The sequence below is a fragment of the Acipenser ruthenus genome, chromosome 9, assembly GCF_902713425.1.
Source record: "Acipenser ruthenus chromosome 9, fAciRut3.2 maternal haplotype, whole genome shotgun sequence".
Taxonomy (NCBI): Eukaryota; Metazoa; Chordata; class Actinopteri; order Acipenseriformes; family Acipenseridae; genus Acipenser; species Acipenser ruthenus.
The window spans coordinates 27810718-27828808 of record NC_081197.1 but is presented as its reverse complement, the minus strand read 5'-3'; the positions used below and the strand labels follow the sequence as shown (position 1 = coordinate 27828808).

The window sequence follows — 18091 nt, the reverse complement described above, 5'->3', positions numbered from 1 at the left end:
CTGTGTTTTGTGTGGAGAAAATCGTGAGTGTTTTGTTTGTTTATTGTAGTGTCGGAATAATACTGTTTGTGATTATTTAGACCGCTAAACACAGTACTCACTAAAGGCCAGCACAAACCTGGACAACACTGCACTTTGTTTCCACTAAAGTACTGTAAATACTGTGTTTGTGTATGTGTTACATGTGGTGAATTAAAACAGGACTGTTATTATTTTCGAGGCCAACCCGCGGATTACAGATAAGCAATACAAGCCGTTGTATTGCTTCTCATTGACATTGTTTTTATTTACTGGTGTTTAGCCATCAGGCATTTGGATTACAAAATACACCATTAAACAACATTGCACCTGGATTATAATTGTCTGTCTGTTTATTGATCACCTGCACCTGCACACCGTTAACCACTTTGCCACAAAGACATATAGGCCTTCTCTGTCTATACAGTACATCTTTGCATCTAGAGGCCTTTGCATGGGATAGGGCCCCTACATCCTAATATATTTAAGGAATAAGGAACACATAAAACATAGCGGTAGCTATAGATTACTTTAATTGCAGTATGATGGCCACTTGTACACAAACAGTATATACTGTATATCATTTAGCTACTACATTACTAAAAAAATAAATAAAAGAAAACACAGTACACCATTTATCACATTTACTGAAAGGTAAAAACAATATTTACTAACAAAAAAATGTGTTACTAGCAAATAGCATAAATCATGCCTCATGAAAACCCAGCAGCACCTGCATTGTCTAATTAAAAATAATATTTTAGAAATGAAGCATTGATAACTACTGTAAATAATGTAACAACAGTTCAGTGTAAAAGTAAAAAAAAATGAAACAAACACCAGATTTGAAACTGAGCCTCCGTAGATGTAATTAATGGTGAGGGAAGAGGTAAAGGAAGAAGCGGCTTGTATGTCTTCAATTCTCATCTTCTTTCCCAGTTCTGGTTTCCAGCTGCCTAATTAATAGCAAATATTTGCTTGCGGCAGGGTGACTGTAAATTAAAGACACATATAAACAGAATGCAAAACAGAGAATACATGCATTGGATATCATTTTTATCATATTAATCCTGGATATTGGTGTTCAGAAATATCGAATACATGATAAACTTTAAGACAAACTAGGGGCTGACATTGGAATACATTTACCTTTAAACATTTATTGGCATAGCAGACAGCTGAACTTTCACTAATAACCTCTAGCAAGGTCAACTGTTTGCTAGAATGTCCTTTAAAACACACAATAAATGCAATGATCACCCGGATATGGGGAATGACCTATCAAGGATAATCAAACATATCTTTGAGTATTTTTTTTTCAAATTAATCTAAATTACCATGTACAATGATTCAGATGCTACTTTTTTCTTTTATTTAATTGCTTTATCGTTTTTAAATGTTTTAGAAAATCCCTGAATTTAAGCAGTGATTCATTGTTGTATACTCTGAATGCACACTAATTATATGCTAACTGTATAGAAATACGGCAACACTGTGCAATAATACAAGACTGTTAAAAAAGGTTAAGGGCTTCAGCAGGGGCTATCATTTTATCAATAAAAGGGCTGCACACTGACCTGGCATCAGGTGAACTCAGCATAATCAATTAACTCCTTGAAGTAAATAGATCTGTCCCTTCAGCTGCTGGGTAATGTGAGAGGGCTTCCTATTCCTGTTGGCACAGTGCACAGAGAAATCAAATACCCTTGCATTATAGTAGGTCTGACTGAGGCAAAGTGCTAAATAAAGAGCACTTACATCACCAGCGGGTCTGACTCCTGCTGGAAATTCCAGAAACTGCTGCTGCTTTTGGAGACCGGGAATAGTACTGAGAATCAGAAAATGCAATCGCTAGTTTCAGGCCGCTTACTCGGGTAGTTTAAAAAAAAAATCCAGACATGTTTATGATACGTTTAAGCCTATGCCACTAGGACTGAGTGCAAACCAGCAAAATAAAAAAACAAATACTCCAGTAATATTTAGAATATAGCAACCTGTATGTAACATGCAGAGATTCTCCTTAAATCTGTAAAACTGTGCATGTTATAGAAAAAAATGGTATGTTGTGGTAAAATACAAATATATCACTTCAATCACATTTCATGTACCGTACTGTAAAATTATTTACTGATCAAAAACACGCTATTGGGACCACCTTATTAAATGTCCAGTATGAACTTTATTCTGAAATTACAAGTAAACGTCTAAAGAGAAAGTATTACAATATAGTATTAACATTATGAGTTCAAAAACATATATTGAAATATAAACATACTTCTAAATAGCCTATACATCCCATGTTTGTTTCCAAACATACATACTCCCTTGAGAAAGATACTTTAATTTTACAACAATGCTAGGAAGCTGCCTTGTTCTTCAGATCACTGGAATGAAACTGAGGAGATAGCCTTCAGGACTCATGCCAATTATGCCATTAAGTTAATATGAAACTATATAGGCAACCAACAAGGATCCTAATGAATGTTAATGTGTAAAGTGCTGTCAACCTATGAAAAAGCGAATTTATCAAATGCAGTGTAGTGTCATTTCAATGGAAAATATATTCAGTAATAATGAATATTTAAAGAAACTTCATTCAGTTTGAATCCTTGTATTAATTAACTGCCTTCATTTAATGGCTTTTCCCTTTTAGAAAAGGCACAAGTCTTCCCCCAAAATGAAATAACCAAAAAGATTATAAGAACATAAGAAAGTTCACAAATGAGAGGAGGCCATTCAGCCAATCTTGCTCGTTTGGTTGTTAGTAGCTTACTGATCCCAGAATCTCATCAACCAGCTTCTTGAAGGATCCCAGGGTGTCAGCTTCAACAACATTACTGGGGAATTGGTTCCAGACTCTCACAATTCTCTGTGTAAAAAAGTGCCTCCTATTTTCTGTTCTGAATGCCCCTTTATCTAATCTCCATTTGTGACCCCTGGTCCTTTCTTTTTTCAGGTTGAAAAAGTCCCCTGGGTCGACATTGTCAATACCTTTTAGAATTTTGAATGCTCGAATCAGATCACCGTGTAGTCTTCTTTGTTCAAGACTGAATAGATTCAATTCTTTTAGCCTGTCTGCATACGACATGCCTTTTAAACCCGGGATAATTCTGGTCGCTCTTCTTTGCACTCTTTCTAGAGCAGCAATACCCTTTTTGTAATGAGGTGACCAGAACTGAACACAATATTCTAGATGAGGTCTTACTAATGCATTGTAAAGTTTTAACATTACTTCCCTTGGTTTAAATTCAACACTTTCCACAATATATCTGAGCATCTTATAATGAAGTAGGTGTTTCTTGTAAAAAGTTACAAGTATAACGAATACACCAAAAATAGATTCCCTTTTTGCCTTTGTGTGTATTTTTTGTATTGCTTCCTGGCACTGCAGCACATATTGCAGATGAAAACAATACTATACTGCAAATAAAAGCGTGAGATTGTCTTTTTCAATCACAGAGGTACAGGAAGTGTGATATTATTATTATTATTATTATTTATTTCTTAGCAGACGCCCTTATCCAGGGCGACTTACAATCGATACTGCTTCAAGGGGAAGAAAGCATGTGTGTCATCATGGAATGTAGAGAAACAGATAAGCCTACAAGGATTGGTATCTGACAGAGTAGAGTGCACAATGGAAGAATGTTTATTATTATTATTATTATTATTATTATTATTATTATTATTATTATTATTATTATTATATCTGTACAAAAAATGATTCATGTGTACAACATTTGCCCCAACATTTTTATAGAAGTAGGAACTACTATCAACATGAATAAAAAATAAAAAAGTGGGGCCAAAATTGCCCGAATTGTTTCTTGCTTGACTTATCCACTTTTAAATCATTACATCTTTACAGGGCTGACGCTTTTTTTGTATGTAACGTGGCCCCTTTTGTAGATACTGCTTCTTGATGTGGCTGGATCCTTTATGCTAATGTGGCTGTTTTTGTACATGTGAAACGTTTTCAGACAATTTGTTTTTGGACACTTCTTTTTAAACAATTATGTATATAATGAATTAAAAAGAGTAATAATTTAGAACCATAGGCTGTCTTCTCAGATTTCTGTTTTATTTTATATATCCAAACTTGGGTTGAGTCACAGATTCTGTCGCACTGCACGTAGAAAGTACGCCTGGGGAAGAAAGCCCCCTTTAGAAAACAAAATTGCTACAAACTGATTAGCTAAAGTAAAAGAACAAGAGAATAAAAAAGCCAATAAGTATTAACTGGGCAACTGCAAATAGCTACTATAAACTTTACATATAGAGTCCTGTGATGGCTTTAAAATCCATTTTCCTACCAAATTATCTGCTAAGATTACACTTAGTAAATCCAACATTGTAAATTAATTGCCATTAGGGGAATGGTTATTGAATTCAAATTTTTTCTCAGACAATGTGTGTTTCTATGCACCTTTGTACTAAAATCAAGATGTCTCCCAAGTTGTCATCCTATATTATTTAAAATAATCTAAAAGTATAAACTGGATTAAAGGTAGATGATCTACAAAATATAGCCTATTTATCTTACTGAAATGCAAAAATCCCCCTTGTAAGGTATACCCCCTGTATCAAGTTGTGCTTAGACATACGCTTTGTCCAATGTCTTAATTTCTGTAGTCAATCGCATCACTTGTACACACTGTGTTTTCACTTCTGTGTACTTGGCACTGACCTTAACCAGCTGAGCCAACATGCCACTTACATCACACTGAGATTAGGATTTCAAGTAATTAACATGCACCAGAAGGTACTATTCCATGTAAATTAAAACTATAACACAAAAAGGAAGCTACTTATGGAAAATCTATATATCCCCCAGCCCCAGGCTACCTCTCATTATATGAAGTAATCTGATTTCAAACAACAGAACTGATGGCCTTTCAAATTGGTTTTGTTTTCAAATTTGTCTGTTTAATTTCTAAGATTAAAAGGTCTGTATTAAATCTGGGCACTAATATAAAATATGATCCAGTTATTACTGAACATGATGGATGCCACGGCAGGTGGGAAACGAAGGCTATCTTTTATTCCTTCACAGGCAGGTGAAATACAGGGGAAAGTAAAAGTCACAAAGCATAGGGGTTACAGGTTAAATCAATATGGGGTGAAAGGCTGGTTAGCTCCTGCTGTTGCTCTAAGAGGAGGTGTATACTAGGCCTGCATGGTATTTTACACTTTAAAAAATAGATGTAAGAGACACGTAAACAGCAATTCTTTTTTGTGACAGAGGTGATAAAGCCAGAAATTAAAATAGTCTGCAGGGGTCGTTTAGCTGGAGCGTGGAAATCTCAGGGGACCACAAACAATGGCAGTCCTTCACCTGATGAATTCACCTCTTGTATTGAAATAGTGTTTCTAACTGTTGTAATGCTGTGTTACATTGCTGCAGAATGACACACATTTCTGACTTGTATTAGCAGTCTAAACAAAACATACTGTATACTCATCCATCTTCGTTTTTTGCAAGCTGATTTGGCCTGTTGAATACTGAAGCTGAGCTTAAAATCTGTTTAAAGATTAAATTGGCAACATCAGCCAACATTGGCAGTGTTTGGAAGTAGGTTTTCTCTTTTATTAGCATGTTAGATTGGCAGCACAGCACTACATATAAATCAATCCCTTGTCAGGCTCATTTCAGTTACAAAGCAGCAGACGAGGGAGGGAAATGTGAGAAGTGGGGAGGGGGCAATAGGAAGGCTTTACAAAATAGTATACCACTTCAGAATGCGCAGTGTACAAGTCTAAATACCTTTTTTATCTCGTAAAAAGGGTGCAGAATTTGTACTGGAGCATAAGCTACGTAAGTTGATCCCGCAATTCTTTATATTATTCAACCTGCTTGATTTGAGAATGCAATATCAACAATGGATAATTGCAAAGCATATGACATGGTTTATTTTGATTTCCAGAAAGCTTTTGACAAAGTTCCGCATAAAAGATTCTCAAACTGAACGCAGTAGGGATTCAAGGAAATGCATGCACATGGATTAGGGAGTGGTTAACATGTAGAAAACAGAAAGTACTGATTAGAGGAGAAACCTCAAAATGGAGTGAGGTAACCAGTGGAGTACCACAGGGATCAGTATTATTATTATTATTATTATTATTATTATTATTATTATTATTATTATTATTATTGTTATTTATTTATTAGCAGACGCCCTTATCCAGGGTGACTTACAGTCGTAAACAAATACATTTCAAGAATCACAGTGCAAGTAATAATACAATTAAGAGCAAGATAAATACAATGAAGAATACAATGACTTTGGTTCAAGCAAGTACAAGTGTGACAAAATACAATTCAATAATACAGCAGATAAGTGTCAGTGATAGTTACAACAGGATATAATTAAATACAAAATACTACAGATTAAACACTTGGCAGATTATAGTACTCTGAAGTACAGAATTAAATGCAGTAAAATAGGGGGCAGATAAGAGCAAATAAAGCACATTTAAGGAAGGGTGATATGTGTCCCAGGGGAAAAACAGAGGAGTTCTAAAGGTGCTTTCTGAAGAGGTGAGTCTTAAGGAGGCGCCAGAATGTGGTCAGGGACTGGGCAGTCCTGACATCTGTAAGAAGGTCATTCCACCACTGCGGGGCGAGGGTGGAGAAGGAGCGGACTCTGGAGGCAGGGGAGCATAGAGGAGGTAGAGCCAGTCTTCTTGTGCAGGCGGAGCGGAGAGGTCGAGTGGGGGTGTAGGGAGAGATGAGGGTCTGGAGGTAGCTGGGTGCAGTCTGGTCAAGGCATCTGTAGGCTAGTACAAGAGTCTTGAACTGGATGCGAGCGGTGATCGGGAGCCAGTGGAGTGAGTGGAGTAGTGGAGTTGCATGGGAGAAGCGAGGCAGAGAGAACGCCAGGCGAGCAGCGGAGTTCTGGATGAGCTGGAGCGGACGGGTGGCAGACGCAGGGAGGCCAGCCAGAAGGGAGTTGCAGTAGTCTAGGCGGGAGAGTACCAAGGCCTGGACCAGGAGCTGGGTGGCGTAGTTGGTGAGGAAGGGTCAGATTCTTCGTATGTTGCTCAGGAAGAATCGGCAAATGCGTGCCAGAGTGGAGATGTGCTGGTAAAAAGAGAGGCAGGGGTCCAGGGTGACTCAGAGGTTCTTAGCGGAGGAAGAGGGAGAGAGTGTGGTAGATTCCAGAGGAAAAGAGATAGAGAGATCAGAGGAGGGGGAGGAGGAGGAGGGAAAGAAAAGGAGGTCAGATTTAGAGAGGTTGAGTTTGAGGTGATGCGAGTGCATCCAGGAGGAAATAGCAGAAAGACAGGTAGGACAGGTAGACGGGTAGGTATTAGGTCCACTGCTATTCCTAATCTACATTAATGATTTAGATTCTGGTATAGTAAGCAAACTTGTTAAATTTGCAGACGACACAAAAATAAGAGGTGTGACAAACACTGTTGCAGCAGCAAAGGTCATTCAAAATGATCTAGACAGCATTCAGAACTGGGCAGACACATGGCAAATGACATTTAATAGAGAAAAGTGTAAGGTACTGCATGCAGGCAATAAAAATGTGCATTATTATTATTATTATTATTATTATTATTTATTTATTATTATTTATTTCTTAGCAGACGCCCTTATCCAGGGCGACTTACAGTCGTAAACAAAAATACATTTCAAGAATCACAGTACAAGTATTAATACAATTAAGAGCAAGATAAAATACAATGACTTTATTTCTAGCAAGTACAAGTATATGACAAAATACGATTCAATAACGGAGCAGATAACAGTGTCAGTGATAGTTCAATCAGGATATAATTAAATATAAAAAAATACAGATTAAATGACACTTGACAGATTACAGTACTTTAAAGTACAGGATTAAATGCAGTAAAATAGGGAGCAGATAAGAGCAAGTGAAGCGCATTTAAGGAAGAGTGATAAGTGTGCAGAGGGAAAAGAGGAGTTCTACAGGTGCTGTCTGAAGAGGTTGGTCTTGAGGAGGCACCGGAAGGTGGTCAGGGACTGGGCAGTGCTGACATCTGTAGGAAGGTCATTCCACCACTACGGGCAAGGGTGGAGGAGGAGCGGGCTCAGGAGGCAGGGGAGCGTAGAGGAGGTACAGCAAGTCTTCTTGTGCAGGCGGAGCGGAGAGGTCGAGTGGGGGTGTAGGGAGAGATGAGGGTCTGGAGGTAGCTGGGTGCAGTCTGGTCAAGGCATCTGTAGTCTAATACAAGAGTCTTGAACTGAATGCGGGCGGTGATCGGGAGCCAGTGGAGTGAGCGGAGCAGTGGAATTGCGTGGGAGAAGCGAGGCAGAGAGAACACCAGGCGAGCAGCGGAGTTCTGGATGAGCTGGAGCGGATGGGTGGCGGACACAGAGAGGCCGGCCAGGAGGGAGTTGCAGTAGTCTAGGTGCGAGAGTACCAGGGCCTGGACCAGGAGCTGGGTGGCGTAGTTGGTGAGGAAGGGTCAGATTCTTCGTATGTTGCTCAGGAAGAATCGGCAAATGCATGCCAGAGTGGAGATGTGCTGGTAAAAAGAGAGGCAGGGGTCCAGGGTGACTCCGAGGTTCTTAGTTGAGGAGGAGGAGGGAGAGAGTGTGGTAGATTCCAGAGGAACGGAGATAGAGAGATCAGAGGAGGGGGAGGAGGAGGAGGGAAAGAAAAGGAGGTCAGATTTAGAGAGGTTGAGTTTGAGGTGATGTGTGTGCATCCAGGAGGAGATAGCAGACAGACAGGTAGAGATATGGGAGGGGATAGTGGAGTCTGAGGTGGGGAAGGAGAGAAAAATCTGAGCATTATCAGCATAGAAATTTTATTAGAAACCATAGGATGCAATGAGGGGGCCCAGGGAGCGGGTGTAAAGAGAGAACAGGAGAGGACCCAAGACTGACCCTTGGGGGACTCCTGTTGAGAGAGGGCGAGGTTACCTGGTAAGTGCGGTTGGAGAGGTAGGAGGAGAACCAGGCCAGAGCAGTGCCAGAGATTCCCAGGCCAGCGAGAGAGGATAGTAGAATAGGGTGATCAACAGTGTCAAAGGCAGCAGAGAGGTCAAGGAGAATTAGGACAGAGGAGAGAGAGGCAGCTCGGGCAGAGTTTAGTGAGTTGGTGACAGACAGGAGGGTGGTTTCAGTGGAGTGAGCAGAGCGGAAGCCAGATTGGAGAGGGTCGAGCAGAGAGTGCTTGGACAGGAAAGCAGAGAGCTGGCGGTGTACAGCCCGCTCGAGGGTTTTGGAGAGGAAGGGTAGGAGGGAGACAGGACGGTAGCTTTGGAGGGAGGTGGGGTCGAGGGTAGGTTTTTTGAGGACGGGAGTGATAGAGGCTTGCTTGAAGGCAGAGGGAAAGAGACCAGAAAGGAGAGAGGTGTTGAGAAGGGAGGAGATGAAGGGAAGTAGAGCAGGAGCAGCAGCTTGAAAGAGGTGAGTGGGGAGGTGGTCCAGGGCATACGTGGTGGGTTTGTGACCCTGGAGCAGGGAGGAGAGGTCAGAGTCTGAGACGGGAGAGAAGGTGGAGAAGGAGGGTGAGTTAGTAGGGGATGCAGTGGGTGTAGGGGTTGGAGCGGGAGGGTGTGGGAGGGAGGGAGAAGTGTTAAAGAGTTTGCGGATATCTGAGATTTTAGAAGAGGCAAAGTCCTCAGAGGAGATAGAGGAGGGAGTAGGAGGGGGGAGGGTTAAGGAGGGAGGAGAAGGTAGAGAATAGTTTGCGTGGGTTGTTAGTGGAGGCTTGGATTATAGATTGGAAATAAGAACATTTAGCAGATGAGAGAGTAGAGGAGAAGGAGGAGAGGAGAGAGCGGTAGAGGTCTAGGGCAGCAAGGAGTTTGGTTCTCTTCCATTTCTTTTCAGCAGATCGCAGTGTGGTTCTTGCTGAGCGGAGCACAGAGGAGAGCCAGGGTTGGGGAGGGGAGGGCCGAGCAGGTGGGGAGGTGAGGGGACAGAGGGAGTCGAGGGAGGAGGTGGAGGAGAAGAAGGTGGAGGTAGCAGAGTCTACAGAACAGGGATGTGAGAGCCAGTCAAAGCAGGACAGGCGAGACAAATAGGCACAGTGGAAGCTGTGGGGTGGAGGGTACAGACCTGACTAGTAGATGGCGTCTTCCAGAGCACTGCTAGGTTCGGATATATTCCAACAGCGTCTCGGCGCAGGCCTCCCCTTGCTGGACTCCCACAGCTAGACTCCCGGCTCTTTTGTTGTGAGGCTCTTCGGTTGGCTGGCGCACAAAATAGCCTGCCTCACAGACCCTGGTACCTGTAGACTGACCACTAGTAGATTCACTCAGCTTAAATAGGCTCCAACCTCACTTTGCAAGGGAACTGGTAACCGTGCTACAGACAGTATTACAGCAATACAATACTTTCACAAACTTCAATGGGATCACACCACTACACTACAGTGGAGACCAATCAAATTGCAAATCAACCTCTATTCAAATTCACCACACTCCCTGGTACTAATCACACACTTCCTCACCTAATTGAAACACCAACTTTATAATGTTACTTAAATATAGCTAATTTAAAATTACTAGGAGCAGAATCAATTACCTATCTTGCCTCAGACTCTGGTTACCTCTAGACTCCCACAGCTAGACTCCCGGCTCTTTTGTTGTGAGGCTCTTCGGTTAAAATAAGAGACAACAACAAAGACTGATCTGCACATCCTAGATAGCTGCTTCATTCTGGGTACTGTAAAACAAATATTTTGCTTCAATCTCTTTGTGGTGTAGCACCTTCAGTTCTGAGCTGATCCACATGCAAGAAGAACTACACTGAAGGTGGTTAATTCTATCATTTGAGTACAGGGAACTGATATTAGCTTTAGATTTAGGATTAGATAACCAAGAAAGCCCAAATAAAATACCTTACTATGAAAGGGCGTCTATATCTCTCACAGTGATTTTTAGTTGGTGCTGTTGAGATTACCATAGTTCTACACAAAAAAAAAAATGGCAACATTTTTATTTAAATCTGGCCCTGACCTATACTTGTGCATGTTATAATCACACATTGTGTTAGAGCTTTTAGTTTCAGATAAAAATAGTGTTCCTAAAAAAGACCCACTACAGCATTTAGATTACTGTCAACATTTTGCAAATATCATATACTACTGAGCAAGACTGGCCCAGCATCTTTCTTTTTTCTCAGACTGCATGGTTTTATCATACAGTATTGCACAGATCTACAATCCTTTTCATGCATATATTTTTCCTACAATTGTAATTGTTACTAACTCTGGGATAATTGCCACACGTGTTGTATAATAACTAAAGATTAGTTCTATTTAGTTTGTTTAGTTCAGTGGTCCTCAAAGTGATGCCCGCGGGCAAATTCGTGCCCGCAAAGCCAAGCCATCGTGCCCACGGCAGCTGTTCTTAAATTATGGGTAGTGAACACATTTCTGGCGGGTCGTAGCGTGGGAAAATAAATAAAGCTTTAAACACGTTTTCCAACAAAAGCGTCACAACAGTCTGTTGACAGTGATGCTCGCTTATGCAGCACTTGTACGTACTCGACATATTTTTTTTTTTCCTGAAGGCTTTCTGTGATATGACCAACCAATTGAATATCTGCATTTTCTTTGCGGTAGCCCAATCATAAGTTAGCTGGGTTGGACATAAATGTTAGGTTACTTACCATAATACTGGTTCCCTGAAAAAGAAATCTCAACCATTAAGAGTTGGGAAATGACCCTTGTGTCACATGACCTGAGCACATATTTAAAAAGCTGTCTGATAGGCCTGGTGTGACCACGTGTGGCGGAGTGTCCCGCCCCTATATTTATATGTGCACTGTTTATTATTATTTGTATTATTGTTTGCGGCGCAGATAAAAGCGCCGCGTATTTGTTATTGTTTTTATATTTTAAAAATCTCGTGAGGATGCGTGGCTGATCATCTACTGATTTATTTAACTAGCTGTCAGTCACGCATCCTTACTAAACTCGTGCAGACTGTGGCCGAGGGGTAATAAGATAATTAACAGCTAGTTAACCCCTCGGCCAGAATATAAGAACCTGCAGCTGTCCGTGCTCGGGGGAGAGTGTACAGAGGAGAGTACGGGGAGCGGAGAGAGAAAACACATTTAAAAAACAACTGCTAAGTATCGTGCTGGTGCTAAAACCAGCACGCTTATTTGTTTGTTTATTTGTTTGGCCAACGTGCCCTTTTGTTTTGTTTTTTCAAAAAGTGTTTTTTGTGTTTTGGGGGAAAAAAATATATATATACTGTATATATATAAAAATAAAAATGGAAGGCTGGAGAAACCGCTGCAGGGAACTGGAGGACCTCCTCGGCGTTCTGGAGGACCAAGGCTGGTGCCTTGCTTGCGGTGTGTATGGGCACACTGTAGCAATCTGCCCCTTCCAGGACGAGGAGGAGGAACCGGCACAGGAGAGGAAGGCAGGGAGAAGGAGCAGGAAGTGAAGGGGGAGAGGTAAGCTGCAACAGCAACAGCAACCACAGCAACAACAGGAGGATGATGATGGCTGGGAGGTTTATATTGCGAACCTCGTGGCGGAGTTGTGCCCTGGCTATGGGGCATATGGGCACACGTTGGCCATATGTCCCACGCAATACGAAGAGGGGGAGCGCGAGCACCCAGCGCCCAGAAGGGGGGAGCGCGAGCACCCAGCGCCCAGAAGGGGGAGCGCGAGCACCCAGCGCCCAGAGGGGAGGAGCCCGTGCATCCAGCGCCCAGAGGGGGGGAGCCCGTGCATCCAACGCCCAGAGGGGAGGAGCCCATGCATCTAGCACCCAGAGGGGGGGAGCCCGTGCATCCAGCGCCCAGAGGGGGGGAGCCCGTGCATCCAGCGCCCAGACCTCCAGCAGCAGAGGAAGAATACCTGCTGCCTCTGTCTCCGCCACCTTCACCGCTTCCACCAGCAGGAGCAGAGCAGCAGGAGCTGGCTCTGGCTCTGCCACCGCCTCCTCCACCACCAGGAGCAGAGCAGCAGGTGTTGCCTCTGCCTCCGCCACCTCCACCAGCAGAGGGTGAATGCCTGCTGGTTCCGCCTCAGCCGCCGTGGGAGGACTGCTTGCCGCTCCCAGCTCCACCAGCAGAGGGTGAATGCTTGCTGGTTCCGCCTCAGCCGCCGTGGGAGGACTGCTTGCCGCTCCCACCTCCAACAGCAGAGGGTGAATACCTGCTGTTTCCACCTCCACCCTCATCGGAAGGACTGCTCCTGTCCTGCCTAGCTCTGCCCAAGGATGCCTGCCTCGCACTGCCCAAGGATGCCTGCCTCGCACCGCCCAAAGATGCCCGCCTCGCACCGCCCAAGGATGCCCGCCTCACACCGCCCAAGGATGCCTGCCTCGAACCACCCAAGGATGCTTGCCTCGCACCACCCAAGGATGCTTGCCTCGCACCACCCAAGGATGCCTGCCATGCATCGCCTGGGGTTGCCTGTGGCTCCGAATCGCCTGGGGCTGCCTGTGGCTCCACATCGCCTGGGACTGCCTGTGGCTCCGCATCGCCTGGGGCTGCCTGTGGCTCCGCATCACCTGGAGCTGCCTGTGGCTCTGCATCACCTGGAGAGCTGCCAGTTACAGGGTACGAGGGAGAAGTGGAGCTCCCGCTGCCGCCTCCATGGCCAGGGGCTCCCCTCCCGAGTTCGCCTCCCGAGGGTCCGCTGCTGCTGCCGTCGCCTCCTGAGGGTTCGCTGCTGTTGCCGTCACCTCCCTAGGGTCCGCTGCTGTTGCCGTCGCCTCCCAGCCTCCCGAGAATTAATCTTTTATGCGGGACTTTGTCAAAAGCTTTCTGGAAATCTAAATAAACCATGTCGTATGCTTTGCAATTATTCATTGTCGATGTTGCATCCTCAAAAAAATCAAGCCGGTTAGTTAGACACGATCTCCCTTTCCTAAAACCATGCTGACTGTCTCCATATAGGTAATTTTCCATTTTGGATCTTATTATAGTTTCTATAAGTTTACATGTAATAGAAGTCAGGCTTATTGGTCTGTAGTTACCTGGTTCGGTTTTGTCTCCCTTTTTGTGGATCGGTATTACGTTTGCAATTTTCCAGTCTGTCGGTACAACCCCTGTGTCAAGAGACTGTTGCATGATCTTGGTTAGCGGTTTGTAAATAACGTCTTTCATTTCTTTGAGCACTATTGGGAGGATCTCATCCAGCCCAGGGGATTTGTTTATTTTAAGAGCTCCTAGTCCCTTTAACACTTCTGCCTCTGTTATGCTAAAGTTATTTAAAACTGGATTAGAACAGGTCGACATGCAGGGCTTGTTGTCCGTATCCTCCTTTGTAAAAACCTGTGAAAAGTAATCATTTTAATATATTTGCTATTTTTTTCTTCGTCTATGATTTTGCCATTTGTATCTCTTAGACATTTAACCTCCTCTTTGAATGTTTTCTTGCTGTTATACTATTAGAAAAACATTTTGGAATTGGTTTTAGCCCCCTTAGCAATGTTCATTTCTATCTCTCTCTCGGCCTTTCTAATTTCCTTTTTGACTTGCGTTTGCAGTTCCAAATACTCTTTCTGTGTACTTTGTTTTTGGTCTAAACGCTCTGTAAAGTGCCTTTTTCACTGAATATCTATTAAACCATTTTGGTCATTTTGTTTTAGATTTAGATTTGTCTACATTTGGGATGTCATTGTTTTGCACCTCTAGTACTAAATTTTTAAAAAACAGCCATCCTTTTTCTGTGGATGTTTTCTCTATTTTATTCCAATCTACTTCTGTTAAGTCTCTTTTTCATACCTTCATAGTTTGCTTTTCTAAAATTGTAAACCTTTGCTTTAGTCATTAGTTTTTGGGTTTTAAAAATTACTTCAAATGAGACCATGTTGTGGTCTGAGTTTGCCAATTGTTCTCTGACCTTTTTTTAGTTAATCTGTCTTCGTTATTTGAAAAGACTAAATCAAGGCATGCCTCCCCTCTAGTTGGTGCCTTGACAAATTGCGTTAGGAAGCAGTCATTTGTCATTTCCACCATTTCTTTTCGTCTGTTGTGCTCCACACTGGGTTTTCCCATTTTATATGGGAGAAGTTGAAATCCTCCATTAGTATGGCTTCTCCTTTGCTACACACATTTCTAATGATTTTGTATAACAGATTATTTTGCTCGGCATCGGAATTTGGCGGTCTATAGCATGCTCCTATTATTATGCCCTTTGAATTTTTGTCCATTATTCCATGAAACACTGCCCAAGACGTCATAGTCCCTGTAGTGGAGTGAGCTGTAACATGACTTGGAGAGGGTAGGTTAGCCAGCTCATAAGCCAGCCAGATCATATCCACTATCCAATGTGACAAACGCTGCTTGGAAAGTGCCTGACCTTGAGTGCGCTACCCATAACACACCAATAACTGGGTTGTCTGTGGCCATGATTGAGAGCTATCAATGTAACACCTCAGCACCCTGACAGGGCAGAGTGTATTAAGTCTCTTATCTGCTTCAGAGGAGAAGGGGGGTGGGTGGAACGCCTCCAATTCCACTGACTGGTTCAAGTGAAACTGAGAAACAACCTTAGGCAGAAAAGCCGGGTTAGTGCGTAAAGTAACATTATCACCGCTGCTGACAAAGCGCAAACAGGAACCCTCTATGGAAAGGGCCCTGTAACTCACTGACTGTTTGGCTGACGTGACGGCCAGGAGAAAGGCTGTCTTAAAAGAAAAGTATTTAGGGTCCACTGAATGCAGAGGCTCGAAGGGAGCCTTTGTAAGAACCTTTAGAACCAAGTCCAGATGACAGGAAGGAACCATCGGTTTAAGGGGAGGGTGGAGCTGCCTAGCCCCTTTTAAAAACTGCACTGCCAAAAAATGAGCTCCGGGAGACACAGACTCTATTTTGACGTGGCACACAGATATGGCAGCCAGGTACACCTTCAACGTCGAGGGGGATTTACCCTCCTCCAGGAGGTCCTGTAGAAACTGCAAAACAACCGACATGGGGCAGGAGGTGGGGTCATGGTCTCTCACCAAGCACCACTCCCGGAAAATCCTCAATTTATAAGAATACTGAGACCTCATTGAAGAGGCAATAGCATTCTGTAGTGTGGCTATAACAGAGTCTGAGAGTCTGAGGGCACTCAGACGCTTTTGTTCAGGGGCCAGACCCACAGTTGGACTGACCCGGGGTCTGGGTGCCACAGATGGCCCTGAGCCTGAGTGAGAAGGTCCCTGCATAGCAGGATCCACCACAGCTGTCCCTGAATGAGCTGGCTCAGAGCGGCAAACCATATCCTCCTGGGCCAGTGTGGCGCAACCAGGAGGACCCTCGTGCCCTCGTTCCGTACCTTCTCCAAGAAGGATGGGATCAGCGCTAGAGGGAGGAAGGCATACAGCAAACCCTGAGGCCAGCTGTGACCTAGGGCATCGATTCCTAGAGGGCCCCTGCCTTTCTGAATCGAGAATCACAGAGGGCAATGTGTGGACTCCTCTGAGGCAAACAGGTTGACTGTCACGCTGCCGAACCTGTGCCAAATCATGGCTACCACCTGGGGATGCAGGCGCACTCGGCATGCCGAGGAGCCCCGCTCGACAGCAGGTCTGCTGCCTGGTGTGAAACCCCCGGCAGGTGGACTGCCTGAGGGACAGAAAAAGCGGTTGTGCCCAGGTGAGCAACTGGAACACCGCTTGGTGCAACCCAGGGACCGTAGCCCCCCCTGGCGATTGACATATGCCACGACAGTGGTGTTGTCCGTGCGCACTAGTACATGCCTGCCCTGCAGCACAGATTGAAAGTGGTGCAGGGCCAAGTGCACTGCCCTCAGTTCCAGCGCATTGATGTGGGCGGACTGCCACCTGCCAGTTCAAACCCCACGGGTCCCCCTGCCGTTCCAAACCGCCTTCCAACCATGGTTGGAGACGTCCATGGTTAGCACCTTTCTCCGGTATATTACACCCATTGTTACTCCTTCCGAGACACCGTCAGCCGGCAGTGTCTGTCTCGGGCTGGGTGAACTAAGCAGCTGTCCAATCATAAGCAAGCAGAGGCCGTTCACAGTATTCTGCATGAAAATTGAGTAGCCAATGGGAAAGTGAAAGATCTGACAGCTGTCCAATCATTCGTGAGCAGAGGCGGGGTGTTAATATGCCGGGTTAATATGGAAAAATAACAACCTCTGATTGGTTAAACAGCATCACATGACCGTGCATATAGCTTATAGCACGGCTTGCATACTAATGATAAAAGTCAGCGTGCCCATAAACAGCCAAGTAAGATCAGTGTATGCCCTTGCCCAAATTACTTTGAGGACCACTGGTTTAGTTCTATCTGTAAATTGATTATTTCTTTCTTATAAAATGGATTGGATAAATTAAGTGTTGTGATTGGATGAACAAGATCACATGACCGTGCTAATTGTCGACACACCCTGTCCTGGGTTATTTTTTACTGACTTTATTTAGCAAGCCGTTTAAAACATATGTTTTATTGCTGTTCAGCTTCAGATTGGAAATAACAAAAAATATTTGTATTTATGCAAAGTCTTGCCTAATCTAATGTCCGTTTAATAAAAGGTCCACACTGGTTGTATTATTATTATTATCATTAGTTACTTCTTAGCAGACACCCTTATCCAGGGTTTTAGTCAATCAGGATATTTCTCTCAACACAATTATGAGTTCTTACTGTTTCAACTGAACACAAGAAAGACAAATAGTAGTCAAAGGTTAAATGTATTAATTTCAGTGAAAGCAGGCATCAACATGAAAAGGTGCTTGTTGTCTGAGACTGATTTTAATGTTTTCATTTTTCACATCTGCATATTTTAAAAGCTATTTTGCCTCCATGCAAATTGTGTTTATGAAAGAATAGAAACCCTGTCTATTTTCTGTGTTGTGCAATACAATACTAGTGCAACAAAAAACTCAAAATGCACTATGTTTTTTTTTTTGTTTTAAATTTAGTAATCAACAATTATTTTATTATTTTTTCCCAATTCGGCATATCCAATTATTTTTAGGCTCTGCTCACCACTACCACTCCCGTGCTGACTCGGGAGCGGCGAAGACGAACACACGCTGTCCTCTGAAACATGTGCCGTCAGCCGACCGTTTTTTTTCACACTGCAGACTCACCGTGTAGTCACCTCAGAGCTACAGCGTCGGAGGACAATGCAGCTCTGGGCAGCTTACAGGCAAGCCC

At 43.5% G+C, this 18091-nt stretch overlaps 1 long non-coding RNA gene across 1 annotated transcript in view; it reads right to left on the bottom strand.

Annotated features, from left to right (window-relative positions):
- Positions 1-571: 571 nt before the first annotated feature.
- The window catches only part of LOC131737904 (uncharacterized), a 58396-nt gene continuing 40876 nt past the window's right edge, over positions 572-18091 (bottom strand). Inside the window, exons 2-3 of the long non-coding RNA XR_009329467.1 lie at positions 1596-1690; positions 572-1010 (exon numbers count right to left, since the gene is read on the bottom strand). This is a non-coding gene — a long non-coding RNA (uncharacterized LOC131737904). The remainder of the gene's footprint in view (positions 1011-1595; positions 1691-18091) is intronic.